Below are 21,892 nucleotides of genomic sequence, written 5' to 3'. Positions count from 1 at the left end.
GTGGCAACTGGCGCGCTTGTCCTGTATGCGTGGTTCCTGATTTTTTGTGTATCTGTGTATAGCATAGCGCGAAAGTTCCTGAAACAGCCTTCGAGTCTCTTGCCTGCCATGAGGTTAATAAATAATAGAAACGTATGTCGGTCGCGCTCAATCCAGCCTCCACTCTCGAAATTATGGTATTTGTGCGAGGCTGACCTCTCAGAGCATTGACATTTAGTTTGTAATAAGGGAGTAATTACTCATTGCATCCACCCAAGCGCAGCCATACTGGCGATACGGCTACAAAGGAAAGCTATACAGCTTTCTCAGAAACTTCGTAGTTAAAGAAAAATTCGTCCTGATCCGGGAATCGAACCCGGCACCACCGCCTTTCCGGGGCAGTCGCTCTACCGACTGGGCTAACCAGGACGGTCAGCAGAGCAGACGGTAGGGCGAGAGCGAATTGTTCTATAACTCGAAGTGGGAATGGTGTTGGTCAAATATTTAGGGGAAACCCCAAGGTCCCCTCTCGCCCTACCGTCTGCTCTGCTGACCGTCCTGGTTAGCTCAGTCGGTAGAGCGACTGCCTCGGAAAGGCGGTGGTGCCGGGTTCGATTCCCGGATCAGGACGAATTTTTCTTTAACTACGAAGTTTCTGAGAAAGCTGTATAGCTTTCCTTTGTAGCCGTATGGCTGCGCTTGGGTGGATGCAATGAGTTATTACTCCCTTATTACAAATCTCTACTCCACCTTTGGGGATTCCCCTAAATATTTGACCAACACCATTCCCACTTCGAGTTATAGAACAATTCGCTCTCGCCCTACCGTCTGCTCTGCTGACCGTCCTGGTTAGCTCAGTCGGTAGAGCGACTGCCCCGGAATAGCGGCTATGCCGGGTTCGATTCCCGGATCAGGACGAATTTTTCTTTAACTACGAAGTTTCTGAGAAAGCTGTATAGCTTTCCTTTGTAGCCGTATGGCTGCGCTTGGGTGGATGCAATGAGTAATTACTCCCTTATTACAAATCTACTCTACCTTGGGGGATTCCCCTAAATATTTGACCAACACCATTCCCACTTTGAGTTATAGAACAATTCGCTCTCGCCCTACCGTCTGCTCTGCTGACCGTCCTCGTTAGCTCAGTCGGTAGAGCGACTGCCCCGGAAAGGCGGTGGTGCCGGGTTCGATTCCCGGATCAGGACGAATTTTTCTTTAACTACGAAGTTTCTGAGAAAGCTGTATAGCTTTCCTTTGTAGCCGCATGGCTGCGCTTGGGTGGATGCAATGAGTAATTACTCCCTTATTACAAATCTACTCCACCTTGGGGGATTCCCCTAAATATTTGACCAACACTATTCCCACTTCGATTTATAGAACAATTCGCTCTCGCCCTACCGTCTGCTCTGCTGACCGTCCTGGTTAGCTCAGTCGGTAGAGCGACTGCCCCGGAAAGGCGGTGGTGCCGGGTTCGATTCCCGGATCAGGACGAATTTTTCTTTAACTACGAAGTTTCTGAGAAAGCTGTATAGCTTTCCTTTGTAGCCGTATGGCTGCGCTTGGGTGGATGCAATGAGTAATTACTCCCTTATTACAAATCTACTCCACCTTGGGGGATTCCCCTAAATATTTGACCAACACCATTCCCACTTTGAGTTATAGAACAATTCGCTCTCGCCCTACCGTCTGCTCTGCGGACCGTCCTCGTTAGCTCAGTCGGTAGAGCGACTGCCCCGGAAAGGCGGTGGTGCCGGGTTCGATTCCCGGATCAGGACGAATTTTTCTTTAACTACGAAGTTTCTGAGAAAGCTGTATAGCTTTCCTTTGTAGCCGCATGGCTGCGCTTGGGTGGATGCAATGAGTAATTACTCCCTCATTACAAATCTACTCCACCTTGGGGGATTCCCCTAAATATTTGACCAACACTATTCCCACTTCGATTTATAGAACAATTCGCTCTCGCCCTACCGTCTGCTCTGCTGACCGTCCTGGTTAGCTCAGTCGGTAGAGCGACTGCCCCGGAAAGGCGGTGGTGCCGGGTTCGATTCCCGGATCAGGACGAATTTTTCTTTAACTACGAAGTTTCTGAGAAAGCTGTATAGCTTTCCTTTGTAGCCGTATGGCTGCGCTTGGGTGGATGCAATGAGTAATTACTCCCTTATTACAAATCTACTCCACCTTGGGGGATTCCCCTAAATATTTGACCAACACCATTCCCACTTTGAGTTATAGAACAATTCGCTCTCGCCCTACCGTCTGCTCTGCTGACCGTCCTCGTTAGCTCAGTCGGTAGAGCGACTGCCCCGGAAAGGCGGTGGTGCCGGGTTCGATTCCCGGATCAGGACGAATTTTTCTTTAACTACGAAGTTTCTGAGAAAGCTGTATAGCTTTCCTTTATAGCCGTATGGCTGCGCTTGGGTGGATGCAATGAGTAATTACTCCCTTATTACAAATCTACTCCACCTTGGGGGATTCCCCTAAATATTTGACCAACACCATTCCCACTTTGAGTTATAGAACAATTCGCTCTCGCCCTACCGTCTGCTCTGCTGACCGTCCTCGTTAGCTCAGTCGGTAGAGCGACTGCCCCGGAAAGGCGGTGGTGCCGGGTTCGATTCCCGGATCAGGACGAATTTTTCTTTAACTACGAAGTTTCTGAGAAAGCTGTATAGCTTTCCTTTATAGCCGTATGGCTGCGCTTGGGTGGATGCAATGAGTAATTACTCCCTTATTACAAATCTACTCCACCTTGGGGGATTCCCCTAAATATTTGACCAACACCATTCCCACTTTGAGTTATAGAACAATTCGCTCTCGCCCTACCGTCTGCTCTGCTGACCGTCCTCGTTAGCTCAGTCGGTAGAGCGACTGCCCCGGAAAGGCGGTGGTGCCGGGTTCGATTCCCGGATCAGGACGAATTTTTCTTTAACTACGAAGTTTCTGAGAAAGCTGTATAGCTTTCATTTGTAGCCGTATGGCTGCGCCTGGGTGGATGCAATGAGTAATTACTCCCTTATTACAAATCTTATTACATTTAGTTTGTGTAACCAGGCTTTGTTGATTAAGCGACAGCGTTTGCTTCCGGCTTCCCTACTCGCAATGTTGGACTGCTCGATGTGCGTCGTCGGCAGCAAGTGGGTAGAAGCGACATAGCAAGCGGAACCCAGCACATAAGCCAGATGTACTGTTCAACTTGAGAATTCGGCTCATGAAATGGGCAAACTAACGTAGCATTTAAATCAACCTTTTGTCGAGATCACCTGCGTCAGCGAGAAATCTTAGAATACAGAGCTGCAGCGACTGCAGCTAAAGCGCTCGGCGGTATAGTTGAAAGGCAAATTACTGTGCATACGGGAAGGGCTAAATCTTTAGCTGCGTGAAAAGATTGGGCTGCGAAGCGCTCGAGACATTTTTTTAAAACGTGTATCAATCTGCAAGCTTATGATGGTGGCTGGGAAGTTTGATGCAAATCTCCGCGTAATTTTGCGCCACAAAGATTGCGTTAAACTATTTAAAGGCGACGCTGAGGTCGCTCGGAGTTGAAAAACTCTGGTCAGCCTCAAGTAATTGGTTCGACGCTTTGGAAAGGAAGGGTTTAAGATGTATATTCACGAATTTTAGAAGCTTTCGAAGGAGTACGATTCCATTTCCTGTTATATGTATGGAATCATTAAAACCTCTCCCGCTTACGCATTCATATTTTATTTCGAAATTCGTTGCAAGATGTAGAAGAAACTCCATATTTCAATGCACATCGACAACTAAATCCTTATGGCAAAGCTAACTTGGCAAATAGCATGATGTGAAACAGCAGAAAAGCAGAGTTATCAGATTTAATAGGCGTAACAGCACAGGATAGCTCCTCTTGTCTATGTGAATTATGACCCCTGGAAAGTTCTACGCATCTCTTCGCTTGACTGAATAGCCTTACCTGTGGTTACATTGGTGCATGCTAAAGTTACGTCACACGGCGTCATTTCTATGGTCCACGTGTTTAACAAGCGCAAAGCTTCTGTATAGGTTGTGAATAAGCGTGGACACGCAGCTCAGACTCCGAAACAGAAAAGCATAATTTGCTTGTTTCGTTTTAGGCCCAAATCATACAACTTGATCCTACTGTGGACGGTTACTACCTCTAGTGTTTCAGCAACAAAAGCATGCCTGCATTAGTGCAGAGCATTTGGCAACGGTGCTTACCGCTGGTGCGCCTCGAGTCGAAATACGCTGTTCCCCACCTGCCCCGGAAGTCGCTATTACCAGCCATTTCACATTGAACTGGAAGCGGTCGGCGTTTCGAAATTGGCTCCTACTGTAAGTAATGTTTACTATGCCTTCTAGGGAAGCACATCTCATAATAGGATATATTCTTGCTTTGAGCGATGTTTTCGAGAGGCGAGCTAGCGGGCACCAGGTGATTCGCACCGGCATCAGGACCAAAGTGGCTTAGAAAAAAGAGGTCGATTCTCTAATCACTTCCACGAGCACCACATTATTGAACGATATACTTCACAATTTTTGTGATTGCAGGGTTTTTATACAAACGTTGCAATGTACGCAAATATGCAGCGACCCACGATTCATTACCGAGCACTGACGTCTGTGTTTTGCATGTCCGGACCGCCTCGCTGGGACTGGATGGCGCCACATGCTTTGACGGCACCACGCTAGCCTGCAACGTTGGAACTAATCAACGCGTACGTACCGGAGTAGCTCGCTAGCAGGGAATAATGCCGAGAGCGGGTGGATGCTGCTATGTTATAAATCCTATAAAACATGTTTTCGGATGCCAGCTTTGCTGAAGGTGCTGCTGAACCGGGCTGATGGAGCTGTATGCGAAACGTACTCAGTTCCTTTGTTGACGATGTCATACCAGTTGACTTTCCTAGCACGCAAACCGACCAGACTTTCTTTTTTACTGCTCCTTACTTCTTCGTCGCCTGAGTTGCTGGCGAGCGGATCGAAGTCAAAGTGCCCGGTATTGTTGACAACGTCCGCGTCAACGGGTGGAACAACGTCGGAATCCGAAAATGCGCTAAAGCGCGACGATATTTTCGTGCCCGTGGGACGGCTAGCGGACATAAAATCCTGGCGGTATTCATAAAAGATTCCGTGTCTATATTATCACCAATCTTGCTAGCAGTGGGTACTCGTGCCACATTGTGGCATCCTTCACGTTACTGCACGCTCGTGCTTGGACAGATCAAACTCGGAACTTAACCTGAGATATGCATGATAAATATTTAAGCTATGCTAGGGCTTTTTAATTTGCAGTCCCTCCAATTTGGAGCATCATGGATCAAATAAAGCACAGGTTCCGGCACATAAAACGTGCTTGTCTATGCTGCTTTAAACATGTAGGCCAATGAAATATTCTTGCAACCAATTAAATTTACGAATGTTTGCGGCACCATGCCAACCCAGTCGAAAAAAACTACAGAACTGTGTCAAAAATATGACAAAATATCCTGTAGTTCTGTCGTAACCATCACATTTTTCTGTAGTTCTGTAGTACTTTTCTGTAGTTCTGTAGTTTTTCTGTAGTATATTTCTGTTGTCTGTAGTTCGGTAGTACTTCTCTGTCGTAACTACAGAAACTTTTTATGTTACTATAGAATGTTCTGTTGTCACAACAGGTTTCCCGTCAAAAACCGCACAGAAATTCTGTCGTAACATCAGAAAAGTTTTTGTAGTTTTTTCCGACTGGGAAGTAACCCCATAAGTGATAAGAGTAGGTGTAGTGGAACCTGAATAGATATGGAGCTGAAAGTGGCCGTCGCGCAAGCGTCAGTATGACCTTGAAGTAAACTTATAGAGACTGCGCATTTCCCTTCTTGTATACCTACTTGCAATTGAAACTTCATAAAAATAATGTTGAATTCCAGTGGCACATCGCGAGCACTTTGTCGGAATACAAACGGCGCACATCGCTATGGCGTAGATGCCTTCCTCCATGTTTGCCTTTGGAATGCATTCGCTCCCGCGCGAGCATGCTCCCTGGTGGACGTAATCCAATCACCACGCAGAACCGATCTCGTGGCTCCGCCTTCTGCAATTGCGCCGTCGCTTTCGGTCACCTTCGCTCTACTGCGAGTTTTTTTCGCGGGAGTATCTAATGGCATGAATCTGAGTTTCTAATAAAGTATAATCAAATTTTGTTTCAGAGATAACACCAGTATTTGAAACGGCAGAGGTGCCGTTAAAGAAAGCTGCCGACGCCGAGCACAGCGCTATGGCACATTTTATACCTACAGTGATTCAAGGCCTCGCTTGTTATTATACAAATAACGTAAAGAATGCTTAGAACCACTGTTCTCACTTCAGTTGTGATGCGGTAGCATTTAGTAGATCCAAATGTAAAAACGTTATGCTTTGAATACCTACATTATCATGGCCGGTTTCGGAATTCAGTCGTCTTGGTGCCGCCGAAGTATGCAGGAATAACGTTGAGAATCATGCATATAGCTCATATGACGTGTTTGTAGGGTTAACGTGAAAGAATTACTTACGATAGACAAATTATTCCGCAGCTTCTTTTGCGACTGGCAACCACTGCTCGTCTACACAGCGTCGCTGGGACGACTACTCACACTGATAGTCTTGATATCGGGGTTTTCCGACGGCATCCGCTACTTGCTCGTTTCGATGCAGCCGTGCAAGATTTTTCGCCTTTATCAATTGCCTATATGATTGTAGGTATCCACTATAGAGTGGTGACAACCATTTTTACGAATATAAAGAAACAAAAAAAAAATACGCGCATTGAAAAGGCGGTCTTAAAGAGGCTATCAAAGCAACACTCAAAGCGTTCTCTTTATTACCAAGTTGTAGCGGAAGAATAATTCGCGGAATAATAATTATTGCACTTCCTGGGACATGGCAAGAGCTGGATCAGGCTGTTGATATTTCTAATCTACAGCTAACACCTTGGCAATCACCGTCGCAATATCCTTAAGGCAATAAAGCAGAACGTGTGAGTCTGTTTAGAAATGTCTGTTGGCATGATTTGCGGGTCATGTAATTATGCACATATATTATACATGACATGGTAAACATAGCTGAGTATCTTTATTAGATAATATTGGAAAGGTGAAGTTTATTATTGGCGCTAAGTGGACACTTGTATATAAAGGTGTTTTTCTTTTTATTGCCTCAGTGAAAAAAAAATGAATTTAGATGAAATCACAATCCACACTAGTGATTTTCCTTACAGGTGAAATTTGAAAAACAGCAGCGTAGTGAATGCGAGTTCTCATGATATACTCTTCACAAACTTATATTTCATCAAAGTAGGGCATGAATTGAGCTTGTTATTTTTTGCGCTTTGGTAATTGAAGCCTCGTTTATTCACGACGAATTGCAGGTTCGTTTTTGAGAATTTTCTGGCAGCTTTTATCATATAGTTCCTCCGAGCCATGTGCATAATGCTCTGTATATTCCTTGTAAACATCAGTGCAGTCCTCTGTTGGCCCTTTATTAATAGACGAATTTCTCACGCGGAGATCAAAAAAGAAATAGCTGTCTGAAAAGCAAAAAAATGCACATAATTATCGTGTTATGGCGCGGTATATTTCTGTTAAAGACTTTGCGGTGTACCTCACACTGGCATCTCATTAGCTTTCCCTTTCCATAGACGCACGGAAAAAAGCCCCTGTCCAACCCCCCCCCCCCCCCCCATCATACGCTATCCCATAATAAATACAAATCCTTCTATGAGATTAATCGACCTATGAACCTGTAGGACACAATAGTAGAGTTGTTCGAAAGAATGGTTCGTATATAAGGGTGCCTATTGTATGGAAATATAGTTAGTACATCCATTCGAGCGCAGTGGCCCAAATGTCATTAGACGCACTGCAATCTCAGCTTTATTACTTTTCTTCTGAAATAAGAATTCTGGCTTTACTCGACATTGAGATAAGTAAAAATTGGCAGTTAGCATATGCTGCAGAAGCAACTAAAGATCGAAGTTTTGCTTGCTATTCCCGCATGTAAGGCTTAAAAAAGAAACAATTTCATAAAACTCTCATGCAATAACGACAAGGAACATAGCAGTCTTAATTCAGTATAATTCGCGAGGCCTGGCGGTCGCGTTCAGATGACGACTGTAAAAACCGCGGCCATGACAATCGCCAGGACCGCAGATGCGTCCGCATACAAAATAGCGAAATAGAAATGAGTATAACAATTTCAATAATTGGGACCATAACGTCGCACTCGAATAAAATATCGATACAGCATCTCCAAAACTCCAAACGATATCTTCTAATTTATCTGATATATATATATATATATATATATATATATATATATATATATATATATATATATATATATATATATCTTTATCTTCTCACGCGCATCTTCACCTTTAAGGAGGCCCCGGGGAGAAGAGGTGCCACCCTGGCGAATTACGGCGTAGGCAAAATGGCAGGGTCGTAATATTGTTTGAGACGCTGGACGTGGACAGTTTCGCGGCCTCGTCAACGGAGATCAGGTGAGGGCGTCAGGGGGTTCCACAATGTTATTGAGAGGAGAGACGCGCTCCAGGACACGATAGGGGCAGTGATACCTGAAAATAAATTTCGAAGATAGTGTGGCAGTACCTGATGGAATGATGGAATCCAGAGCCACACAAGACTGCCAGAAGAGAATTGAGGTATTGTGTTGATGGTTCTTGCGGCGGGATTTCTGGTGGGACTTGCTTTCAGTTGTGAGACCGGGCAATTTAGCGGCACTCCTCTGCATGTCGTGCAGCTTCAGAAGCAGCGGTATAGTCAGATACGTATGGTTGGTACAGAAGAATGGTATCTAGTGGAGTAGAAGGGTGACGGCTGTAAAGAAGATAAAACGGAGGGAAACCGGTAGTTGACTGTATAGCAGTATTGTATGTGTACGTCACATATGGAAGGAGGAGATCCCAGTTAGAGTGATTGGAGGGGACGTACTTAGAAAGCATATCACCAAGGGTACGGTTAAAATGCCCAGTGAGTTCGTCAGTCTGCGGATGATAGGCGGTGGAGGTTCGTTGAACTATGTGGCACTTGTTCAGGAGAGCTTTAACAATGTCAGATAAAAAGACGCATCCATTGTCACTGAGTAGTTCACGTGAAGCGCCGTGGTGAAGGACAAATCGCTGCAAAATGAATGAGGCTACGTCTGACGCTGTGAAAGATGAAAGGGCAGCGGTTTCAGCATATCTTGTCAGGTGGTCAACCACAACGATGGCCCAATGGTTTCCAGCGGTAGGTAAGGAAGCGGGCCGTATAAATCAATACCAATGCGGTCAAATGGGCGTGATGGACAAAGTAACGGCTGAAGCTCGCCAGCAGGACGATGAGAAGGAGACTTGCGACGTTGACAGGTGAGGCATGAGCGAACATTTTTGCAGACGAATGTGTACATGGCCCTCCAGTAGTATCGTAAGCGTAGCCGATGGTATGTCTTGAATACTTCCGCATGGCCGCATTGAGGGTCAGTGTGAAAGCATTTGCAGATTTGCAAGCGTAGGTGGCGGGGAATGACTATTAACCATTTACGACCATGAGAAATGTAGTTCCGACGATAAAGGTTGTCGCGAATGGCGAAGTGCGATGCTTGTCGGCGAAGCGCACGATATGGAGAAGCAGCCAATGGATCGGAGAGGAGATCGATAAGAGAAGCGACCCAGGGATCTCTCCGCTGCTCAGAAGGCATGTCACTGAAGTCAACTGTTGTTGGCGAGGCGCCCGAGGTGGGAAGGCTGGCGACATGAGCTGGTAGGGGGCAGCGAGAAAAGGCATTAGCGTCTTGATGCTTGCGGCCACTGAGATAGACTACGTCGGCATCAAATTCCTGCAGGCTAAGAGTCCACCTGGCTAGAGGGTGGCATATGTCTTTCAAGCAGGAAAGCCAGCAGAGTGCATGGTGGTCCGTCACAACTCCAAAAGGGTGGCCATAGAGGTAAGGGCGGAATTCGGTCAGAGCCCAAACTATCGCCAAACACTCTTTTTCAGTTACCGAGTAATTTGAGTCCGCCTTCGTGAGCGTTCGGCTTGCATAGGCTACGACGTATTCATGATTTCAAATCCAGATTTTCGCTGAGCGAGTACAGCGCCAAGACCGGTACCAGAGGCGTCGGTGAGTACTTCAGTAGGGGCTATCGAGTCGAAGTGACGCAGGACGGGTGGTGTTATGAGGATATGGCGCAATGTATTGACGGCGTCGTCGCATGATGGTGCCCAGAGCGAAATGTCAGAACTGCTCGACAGAAGCTGTGTCAAAGGGGCAGCAAAGGATGCGACGTTTCGTATGAACCGACGAAAGTAGGAACACAATTCTAGGCAACTGCACAGGTCTTTGATGTATTTCGGCTTGGGAAAGGCAGTGACTGCAAGAAGTTTGTCCGGGTCTTGAGAAACCCTTTTCTTGGAGAAAACGTGCCCTAAAATGGTTTGTTCACGGGCGGCAAAACGACGCTTCTTCAAGTTTAGCTGCAAGCCGGCATCAGAAAGGCAGGTCAAGACGTGCTTCAAGCGGTAAAGATAAGTGTCGAAGTTAGGAGAAAAGACGACAATGTCATCTAGATTGCAGAGGCAGGTCTTCAATTTCAGTCCACGCAAAATGTTGTCCATCATTTTCTGAAATGCTGCAGAAGCATTAAATAATACTAAATGCGTCAGGTCATCTGCAGCAACAAATGCGGTTTTATAGCGGTCGGCTGCCTTTAGCGGGCCTCTCAGTGCCTGTACGTAAATCTAGGGAGGAAAAGAAATCAGCCCCTAGCAAACAGTCCAGTGCGTCGTCTATGCGCGGAAGAGGAAGTACATCTTTCTTCGTAATCTTATCAAGTCGACGGTAATCTACGCAGAAGCGGGTGGTACCATCGTTCTTTTTGAACGAACACAGCAGGCAAAGCACAAGGGCTGTTTCAGGGCTGAATGACACCGTTTTGGAGCATCTGGTCTACTTGCTCTTCAATAACATGACGCACTGTTGCTGAGACACGTAGGTTGGCTGTCGTCGTGGTGCGTGGTCTCTAGTTTCGATCTGATGAGTGACAGTTGATCTCTGGCACAGGGAATTTTGATGGGAGTCGAAGACAGAGCAGAACTGTTGAAGGAGGGCAAGACATTGCGCTTGCTGAAGCGATGGAATACTGGCGTCTATGGAGTGCCGGAATAGGTCTGTGGAAGAGGAAGCTGGTACAGAAAGTGGAGGGCTGAGCGGAGTTATGGCGAGGCACAGTGCGTAGTCAGACACTTAATGGAGAAGCGATGCGATGGGTTGTAGGCTCCCGAGACATTCACCGTGGCGCAAAGCAATGGGGTAGTTAAACATATTAGAGACCAAGAGCGCAGAGGAGCCAGCGGAAATAGTACAACATAAGTCAAAGCAAGGAACTTTCGGCGCAGAAATATATATGCTGGCGTGAAGAGGATAGTGTAGTCGCACACAGAGTCAAAAGTGGTATCTACAAGCAGGGCAGTAGAGGAGGGAATGCCTGTGTCTACGGAGACGAGGTCTTTGGCGCATAAACTATGAGTATCGCTGTCGTACACGGGCTCGGGCAGCGCAGAAAAACTTACTTCAGAGTGAGCGCAATCAATATATTGCGGCAAGACGCGACATGAAATCTTAGCCTAAAATTAGAGTGTGTGGAAAACTTGGCAGCACGACAAACTCAATTGTATAAAGGCAGTTCTGGATATCTCTTCGAGCGGTGCACACTGCTAAACGCTTGATATGCTCAGCGCTAGCCGTTCACAATGAAAGGCCTGCAATTGGCGTCTTCGCTTTCTTTAAAGAGCTACATAGTTTTGCGGCTATTACCGAAATTGCAGCACCACTGTGACTTGGAGACTTGACAGCAACACCCTCAACGAAATCGTCATTAAGTATGGCTTGCGACAAACGATGACTTGGGAAGTTCGACGGGGTCACAGTTCTCGCCTCCGGAACTGTGGCCTCTAGTTTTCCTCACGTGAAATTATGTCGACGTCCCATCGAAGAGATAGACCGGAGTCGCGGTGACGGAGAACAGCGGTCAGACATGGCTGAGCGGTCTGAGGATAATTGACGGCTTTCTGACTGCTCAGTGAGGCGTCGAAGTACAGTACCCAGAACCGCGAGTAGGTGGTGCTGACACAGGAAAACGGTTTCAGCAATAACGAGAAATACGTCCAGCCAGCCCGCAAGTGTACCAAATGGGCCGGTTTCCTGTGGTGAGCCAGGGATTGCGTGCTCTTGGAGCCGGTCGAATAAACTGCGCAGGTTCGTGAGCAGGACCAGGAGGTGGCTGAACGTAGGAAGGTTGTGGCGGACCATATGTAGGTAATGATCGGGTAGCAACAGCAGCATACGTCAACGGGGCTGCGACAGGCATGTATTGAGGGGTGGGAAGAAGAGATTCAGCTACCTGTTCTTAAATAATCTGGTGGAAACTGGGACCAATTAAGGCTCTTCTTGGAAGGACAAAAGTGAGAGCTGTCGCGCAACTTCTTCCCGAATGAAGCCCTTGATTTCTGGCAGGCGCGCGGAATGTTCATCTGCATCTGTCAGGCCAGCAAGCGACTCAATGTGAATGGTGTTCGCGCGATTTATGGCCCTTTGGTTGCACAGTTCAATAAAACTTTGACAAAATGGGACAACTTCTGCGCCGGTGCGGATAATCTCGAACTGTCAGCATCTGAACGGCATTGTCATCGAAGCCTTGCTGAATATGCTTGATCCTGTCGGCCTCTGACATCTGTGCATTCAGGCGGTTGCACAAGTCGATGACGTCCTCAATGTAACTCGTAAAATTCCCGCCAGCCTGCTGAGACTGCGCACCAAAGCGCTGTTCAGCGCGGAATTTTCTCACAGCCGGACGCCCGAAAACTGCACAGAAGCTGGCTTTGAACACGGACCATGATGGAATGTCTGCTTCATGCTTCATAAACTATAAATTTGCTACGCCGGTGAGATAAAAAATAATATTGCTGAGCTTCGTTTCCGCATCCCATTTGTTGTAGGCGCTCACCTACTCATAGGATGTGAGCCAGTCCTCGACGTCATGGTCGTCTGTGTCGCTGAAGATGTCGGGGTCTGGCTGGCGGAGGGAGCCGGGACAGATGTTAGCCGAGCTAACTTGTACAGCTGGGTAATTAACGTCCTCAGGCATCGCAGGAGCTGGTAACGTGCGGCTGCGGAGTTCCAGGGCGAGGGGCTAGATCTCATCCCGCACCTCCACCAAATGTAGGATAGTGGCTTCTTGAGGTACTAAGCCTCGATCTGGAAGCACGTCAGGAACAGCCCGCGGACAAGCAGGTCCAGCGCACACACACCGATAGACCGATAGCGTTGTCACTGGCGACAGCGGACGAAAGCTTCTTTATCTTCGCACGCACATATTCATCGTTATTATATATATATATATATATATATATATATATATATATATATATATAGTAAGGCTGTGTTCAAGCTCAGGTCGGTGTCTCATTCGAACATTCAACTAGCGAGCCATTCTCTTGAGGCGTCTTCTTTATCTGACATCTTGTTTGTTAGCCCGTGCATTTCGACATACGCTCGTCTTCTTTAGGACAGTCACCGAGCGTTGGTGTGACGCTACAATTATCCCCGGGAGAAAAGGAGGCATCCTGTCGGCTCATGACGTCAACACAACAGGCGGGTCGTTACAGGGCTTCAGGCGTTCAGTGCCCGCGGCGACGCATATCCGGTGTTGGTGCGAGTGGTGCTATAACATAGGTCACTGGAGAGGTCTGCCAATAAATACCCGGGGACCGTGGTATTTGGAAGCAACTTTGGCAGAAAGGCCGGGGGGATTGGCAGAAGCTCATAGCCACAGGAGACAGTCTGCGGCGTATGAAGGAGCTGGACACGTCGGTGCGCGAAGTAACTGCTGGTGACCCTGGTTCTGGGTTGTAAATGACGGGCGAACTGGCGACATCCTTATGCATATGCTGCCGCTTGAAAGACTGGTTAGACTAGGAGGTATCAGGGCGATAAGGGTGTATGGTGCCCATAGTTGAAGTGGGTTCACGGTTGAAAAGAAGAAAAAGAGAGAGAAGCCGATCGTGCTTTGTATGGCAGTATTTTAGTGCACATGACGAACGTGAGCAGCCGGTCGGAGTTTGATTGGTCAGACGCGACATACATTGCCAGCATGTCACTCCAGCTGCGGTTAAAACGTTTTGTAATTACATATATCTGGGGATCTTTGGGCGACGTAGTATGGTGGATAATGCGGCAATGATGAATGGCTTCAATGCTCTCGGAAAGACAAACACGGCCACGGTCACTCAGTAATTTTTTAAGTGCACCGTGGCACAGAACAAGTTAGTGCAGGACGAAATACGCAACGTCTGGTGCCTACACAGAAGGTAAACAAGTTGTTTCTTCGTAGCGAGTTAGGCGGTCGACAGCCACGATGACCCAACGGTTACCAGCTGAAGTGACTGGCAGTGGCCAGTAAAGATCAATACCCATGCGGGCGAATGGCCGGCTTGGGCAGGGCAAGGGCTGCATCTGAACGTTGGAGTGGCGTGGAGGGTTTTTGCGACGTTGTTATTCCTGGCATGCGCGGACGTAATGCCACACGAAGTGGTACATACCCCGCCAGTAATAGTGGAGGCAAAGACGAGTCTAAGGTTTCAACAACCCGGCGTAGGCACACTGAGGATCGGTGTGCAAAGCGGCGCATATATCCGAACGGAGGTGCCCAGGAATGATTACGAACCACTTGCATCTGTCGGAAGGTAATTTCGGCGTTAAAGCATATCGTCGCAGATGACAAAATGACGAGCATGGCGGAATAGCGGTCGAGAAGCTGGGCTCTGAGGAGGTGTAGATATAAGCGTGAGAAGAGAAGCGATCCAAGGGTCTTTGTTCATTTGGCATATCAGCAATTTCTAGTGAAGATTAGTCACCTATGGTGATAGCTGTCGAGTCGGAGTCGCATTGAAGAGGTGATCTAGACAGGGCGTCGGCATCAGAATGCTGACTGCCAGATAGCTAGGTGACCTGAATGTCGTACTCTTGTAAGCGGAGTGCCCAACGAGCAAGATGGCCGGGTGGGTATTTAAGGGTGGACAACCAGCACATTGCGTGATAAACCGTGACAGCCGAGAAGGGACGACAGTAGAGATCTGGATGGAACTTCCCAATGATCCAATAATAGCCAATTTGTTTTTGTTATAGAATAATTTTTTTCGGCGTCTGTTAAGGTCCGGCTAGCATAAGCAATAACATACTCTGGGTAGCCGGGCTTTCGTTGTGCAGGAACAACGCCGAGACCTACACTGCTGGCACCCGTGTGGAGTTTGGTAGGCGCCCAGCACCTCTACGAAATGTATGGGTACATTGAATCTCTGGTCGGTGTTTCGGTCGAACGATCAACTAGCAAGCCAGTTTTTTGCGTCATCTTCTTCATCTGATGTTTTCTTTGCTCACGCGCCTTTCGACATACACTCGTCTTTACTACAGTCACCGAGAATTAGTGCGACACTACAATATATATATATATATATATATATATATATATATATATATATATATATATATATATATATATATATATTGTAGTGTCGCACATTGTTCATTAGCGACTTATTAGGTCCGTATCAGGCTTGTTGTGTTCCAGGCCGCTCCACCCAGCTTCATGGTTTCGCCCTTAGAGACCTCTTTCTTTGGGCGCAGGCGCGTAATGTATCAGGCATTCTTTGTTCTTTTGATCAAGAAAAGGCATTCGACATCATTAGGCATATATATTGTAGTGTCGCTAAGAGCGGGAGCCTGCTCCGGTTCCTCACGGAAAACCATTTACATGAGTTCATATAATATGCTTTATGGCAAGCTTGCGTACAAAAAAAGGCTATCTACTACCCATAGTTCATGAACACTTCGTCTTCTTGCCATGACCCGATGAACGATGATGATTACTCTCAGATAAAGATGTTCATACACAGTGCTTATAACCTTCCCCCTTTCGAACGAAAGCGATCATCCTGAATGAAAGTATATCTCATAGTCGGCGGGTAAAGAGCTTCAAACGCGACACGTGCACAATCTCGGTGCCGCAATACCAACGATCGCGAACAGGCGATGAAGGTGTAATTTAGATAGTTTACAGGGAACGTTTATTCTAGAACCGTGTACGGGCCAATAAAACGGGTCAGAAACGTTTCACACGGGCCGGGGATACGAGTAGGTGTCCAGAGCAGTTCGTCTCTAGGGCGGAACGACACTGAGTGATGGGTCGTCTCATACATGATTTTCCTGGAAGCTTGAGTTGCTTCAATTTGAAGGCGGGTATGATCACGGCAGTGGGCGATACGAGACACGAACTGTTCGTAGAAGGCGTGGCAGAATGAGTGGAATCTGAGAAGATGCTTTGAATGAGAGGTAGCGTGGCGGCCATAAACAAGAAAAAAACGCAATAAGTGGTGGTTCGTTGAATGGTAGTGATGTAGCTGAAGGTGAAAAAGGGGATGAATAGTCCCAGTTGTTGTGCTGAGGGTGAATGAGATGAATATCATATCAGAAAGGGTGCGACTAAAGCATTCTGTGAGGTCACTGGTCTGATGGTGGTAAGGAGATGTAGGTTTGTCACTGTGCCTGAAGCATGTAGCACTGTGGCGAAGACGGTGAAGAGGAACGACTTGCACGATCGCTAAGGCATAGGCGAGGGGCACCTTGGCGAAAATGTGTGATGTGGAGGAAGAATTTGGTGATTTTGGAAGCAAAGTCGGAATGAAGCGCTGTGGTTTCAGCATATCGGGTGAGGTGGTCAATGGCAGTAACGACCCAGCGGTTGCCAGCTAGAGTCAAGAGCAGGAATCCTTACAAGTCGACTCCGATGTCTTCGAAAGGCATGAAAGGACATGGGAGAGGTACCAAGAGACCGGTAGGAGGCGACGTAGACCGCTTGCTTCGCTGACAAGGGATGGAAGACGCTACATATTTCTATACTGAGATTAAAAGGCCAGGCCAAAATAAACGACTGTTGATATGGTCGTAGGTTTTGGGTATCCAAGGTGACCTGAGGTGGGGTCGTCGTGAAAGGCTTGCAGAATGGGAGGACACAGAAGAGTAATTACAGGAACCCAGGTGTGACTCAGTGTTTTGTAGTTGTGCCCAAAACATGTGCCATCCTGTAACTTGAAATTATTCAGTCGACGACGGAGGCGGGCATTTGGAGGTCTAATAACACCGGCGACACTATCAATCAGCTTTCGACAGGAAGGGTCAGTGCTCTGGTGGTGGGCAAGATTACAGTCTATTTCTGGCGTGGGAGCAATACAGGCGGCGCTCAAAGACTGGATAAATTCAGGGTTTAATGGCGTTACTCCGTTGGGACAGGTGAGGAATGTGAGGACATGTGTTGCGACGGCTAAGCAATAGGAAAACGAATGAGAGCGTCGGCGTCCTTGTGCTTCTTGCCCGAATTGTGACACTCAAGTCGTACTCTTCAAGGCAGTTGATCCACCGCCCGAGGCGACCGGACACATTTTTCAGAGGTTAACACGCATAAGGCGCGGTGGTCAGTAACCACCGTGAAGTGACGGCCGTACAGGTAAGGATGAAACTTCTGAACAGCCCAGACGACGGCTAGATATTCTAGCTCGGTAATAGTGAAGTTTTTTTTCCGCAGGAGTCGGAGTTCGGTTTGCGTAGGCAACATTTTCTGTAGAGGTTTATTGGCGTTTGCGAAAGAAAAGCGCCAATGTCATGGCTATTGGCATCGTTGTGCAAAATAGCCGGAGCTTTGTTATCATACGGCAGAGAACGGGACCCGACGTCAGAGCACGCTTCAGAGTTTCAAATGCTTTTTGGCAAGAAGGAGACCAGACAAAATGCGTGTTGGTGTGAAGAAGATGATGTAAAGTTGCGGAAACGGAGGCAAAATTGCGGATAATCTGCGGAAGTATGATGCCAAGACGAGGCAACTGCGGATTTCCTTGACCCGAGTGGGAAGGGAAAGTTCAGCACAGCAGCGATTTTTTCAAGGTCAGGCCTAATTCCTTCGGTGCTTACGAGATGGCAAAGAACTTTATTAGATTTGGATGCAAAACGGCATTTCCTCGGGTTTAGCTATAGGTAAACACTGGAAATCGCTCTCAGACTTTATCGAGTCGGGCGAGGTGATCAGAAAATGACGAAGAAAAAATACTATGTCATATATGTAATAAAGACATGTTGTCCATTTGAAGCCGCGGAGAACTGTGTTAATCATGCTCTCGAATGTAGCAGGAGCATTGCAGAGTTCTAATGGTATTACATTGGATTCGTATAAACCGTCCGCTGTTGCAAAAGCGGTCTTCTCTTTATCATCTTTATCTCTTTATCATCTGCCAGTAGCCTGATCTGGAGTAAAATTGGGCACCTTGCAAAGAATCGAGGGCGTCATCAATTCGAGTGAGGGAATACACCTACTTGCGAGTGATTCTATTTAGAGCACGGTAATCGTATACTACACAACAGGTAATGGCCAGGAACTGGACAATGGTTGTATGATGTGGTGTGCAATCATGTCAGCAAGAGTTTCCGTAATAGCCTTGCGCTCGGATGAAGACACGATTTGGCCGGCGTCTAACTATAAATGATTCATTTGTGTGGATGCAATGAGTTTCTGCAGCGATTTGATTCAATGCGCCAGAATTCACATCGAACGAGGCTGTGCGCTTATTGAATACAGCGAGCAATGCGTCTGTCTGATCTGCTGTCAGGTTAGTGCTGATTGTGTGGCGAAATGCTGCACAGAGCGAGGAAGGGGATGAATCACAGCGGTCAGAGGTGTAAATGGGAAGAAGCGTGTCAGGCTGATCAGAAGCAACTGATGCAACTGTAAGACGCAATGTAGAAGAATGGCTCTGATGTGGTGTTGAAAACGACGAGATGAGAAGAACCGCTGGAGAATCAATGTAGGGACACGATGATAATAATACCTCGTGACAGGAGACGAGGGCTTGGTGTAATCAACACGTTAACGTCAGGAGTGGCATCAGAAGTCACAGAAAGATTAGGGAGTTTTAGAATCGGGGAACCGAAGGATTGGGGCCCCCAAGAAAATACCGTGCCGTGGGGTAACGTTCGAGCCAACGAACGAGTTTTAGAATAGGAGTTTTCCCGACGCAGCGGAGCGGGGCTTGCGTTCGTCGACTGCAGCGCCCTGACGGTAAACCGTGAAAGCATTTAAATATATAAAAGCCAAAACAACGCTATCTTATTAAACAGAAACTGCGGTCATTGTACAAAAATATACTAAAAATACTAGTTGTATAATCTGCGTTCTTCAGTGGTAAGACGCCCGACTACTGTGCCGGAGTGCCCGGGTTCGATCCCGACCTCGGCGGCTGCGTTTCGATGGAGGCGAAACGAAGAGGCGTCCGTGTGCTGTGCGATGTCAGCGCACGTTAAAGATCCCCAGGTGGTCCAAATTACTCCGTAGCCCTCCACTACGGCTCCTCTTTCTCTCTATCCACTTTCTCTCCCACCTTCCTCCCTTCCCTTACGGCGCGGTTCAGGTGTCCACAACTACAAGTGTGACAGATACTGCGCCTTTCCTTTCCTGTGAACCAATCAATCAATCAATCAGACAATATGAAATCGACCAATCTCAATCAATCCAGGCTAAGCCGGGAAACCTCATTTGAACCTTCCGCGCTTTCGACGCCTGGTCCCCATGGCAACCACACGATGCGAACTCGCTAAGCCTAGCAGCTCGGTAAATCCGGAAGCAATCACACAATATGGGGCGTTTTATCGCTTAAATTTGGTGGTGCGGGCATCATGAGACATAGCACAAGCTTCGTTGGCCTTTCGTTTGCCGTGAACGCGTGACACCATGGAGCGGTAACGACGAATGTGAGCCGAGGCGAGCGGCCGCTGCTTGGCCGGACGCCGCCATGTTCCCCGACCCTATCCGGCGATAGGGTCCACGCTATTTCGCCGAGATATGGTCACCGTCGTCCGCTGACCCAAAAACCCAAGGCCCGCTTGGGTCCTGCGCATGCGCACTCGCGCCTCGCTATTACCCTATCCCCCTAACCGATAGGGTCCCCTTATTCTAAAACTCCCTATTATCTTCTTTGCCAGGATAGAGGACGTGATCGACAACCATAACTAAGCGGGAGGAAGGTGGTTCTCTGTCGGTACCAATGTTGCATTCAGCGACCTCAAGAGTGGGAGGGTAACACGTGATGACTGCTGAGGCGTTTTGGAGGAAATCCCAACCAACATTGAGCTGGTGGACACAAAAAGATAGGACAGCAACTCAATGAAGGGCATGATACCAGCAATGGTGACTCTGGCTGTGGACGCTCCACAAGGGTTAATATTCTCTCCATTTGCAGCCCGTAAAGGAGGAGCGGTGTAAAGAGTGCGCACTTATCGGAGTTTTAAACAAAAGTCAAGCGGCGCCGGTATAAGTTAGATTCCAGTACTGTAAAGAAGTTCCGATTAGGTGGGCAGATCGCCGAGAAAGAGAAAGAGGAAGTTATTTTGCGGACCAGCTGACTGCAAGCTAGGCCACCCCCGCTCCGGTCCTGCTCGCTACCAGTGCCCGCTACCAGTGCCTGGATCGCCGCTTAACACTAGGTGGAGGTCGCGGGATTTCTCTTCCATTTCTTTGCCCTGGAGCTCCGCAGCCGCCGAATTCCTACCTCAGTGACTGACTCCAGCTCCAGCACTAACATCACCGGCCCCGCTACCTCTGCCCATTCTATTCCATGCTTCGGGGTGCTTCGCCAGCGGGACCCGCCAGTCTTCACCGGTACAGACGATCAGGACGTGGAGGACTGGCTTTCGTCGTATCAACGCGTAAGCACCCACAATAAGTGGGATGACATCTTGAAGCTAAACAACGTGATATTCTACCTTACACAAGTCGCAAAGTTGTGGTTCACAAATCACGTGGATGACATTCCAACTTGGGCCTCGTTCAAATCTCGCTTTGTGGATGTCTTCTGTCGCCCTGCAGTCCGTAAGCTTCGCGTAGAACACCGTTTGCGCGAGCGGGTGCAGCAAACAGGCGAAACCTTTACAAGCTACATCGAAGACGTTTTAGATTTGTGCCATCGTGTAAATGCATCGATGACTGAAGCTCAGAACATTCGCCACATCATGATGGGCATTCATGAAGGCGTATTCAGCATTCTCATGGCCAAAGAGCCCCGCACAGTAAGTGATATTGTCACGATGTGTCAAAGCTACGACGAACTTCGTCGCCAATGTATCGTCCCTCGACAACCTGAAGGCACGATCGCGGCTATGTCTGATGGCACTGTCAGCTCTCCACTTATTCAAGAAATCAAAGACTTCGTACAGGAAGAATTTGCCCGGCAATTATCGTTAATTTCAAACGCTCCGCAATCCAGCTCACACCTGGCTTCGAACATGCGCCAGGTTATTCAGGAACAAGTTGCCGAAGCACTTCCGCCCCCTCGACAACCACCTCTTCATGCCGCTCCACTCACAGCTCCGCTAATTCATGCCGACGCTGTCCCGACGCCCGGACCCAGTCCACTGTCCTATGCTGATGTTGCTGCAAGACCACCCCCTCCTACGCCTTTTCCATCGTACGGTTCGCCTCAGCGGGCATTTTTCACTCAACGTCGCGCGCCACCTATTCTACGCCCTTGACGCACATCTGTCAATTGGCTGATTTGCTTTGCATGTGGTCACCCTGGCCATGTTGCACGCCTGTGCCGCCGTCGGCCGGCACCATACGCTTTCGATCAGAGCCCGGTAAACTACGCGCAGCCGCCGTCCCCTCTACATGCGCCGCCTCAGCCTTCGTCCCAATTTGACCACTTCTCGCATGACAACCGCTCAACCTCTCCGCGCCGTCGTTCTCCGTCACCGACGTGCTGCCGTTCTACCTCGCCAATGCCGGAAAACCACCAGACGCAGTTCCGTAGACAAGAACTGCGCTTTCGTC

At 47.9% G+C, this 21,892-nt stretch overlaps 2 non-coding genes across 2 annotated transcripts; both read left to right on the top strand.

The window, feature by feature from the left end:
* Positions 1–1,392: 1,392 nt before the first annotated feature.
* On the top strand, positions 1,393–1,466 carry TRNAS-GGA (transfer RNA serine (anticodon GGA)). Its single transcript has one exon. It is a non-coding gene; the product is annotated as a tRNA-Ser (tRNA).
* Positions 1,467–1,962: 496 nt separating this feature from the next.
* On the top strand, positions 1,963–2,036 carry TRNAS-GGA (transfer RNA serine (anticodon GGA)). The gene has a single exon. It is a non-coding gene; the product is annotated as a tRNA-Ser (tRNA).
* The last annotated feature ends 19,856 nt before the right edge of the window (positions 2,037–21,892 follow it).

This window comes from Amblyomma maculatum, chromosome 11, assembly GCF_055883805.1.
Source record: "Amblyomma maculatum isolate TAMU_Amacu chromosome 11, ASM5588380v1, whole genome shotgun sequence".
Taxonomy (NCBI): Eukaryota; Metazoa; Arthropoda; class Arachnida; order Ixodida; family Ixodidae; genus Amblyomma; species Amblyomma maculatum.
The sequence above is the reverse complement of the archived record's forward strand: the minus strand, read 5'-3'. Positions and strand labels throughout refer to the sequence as shown.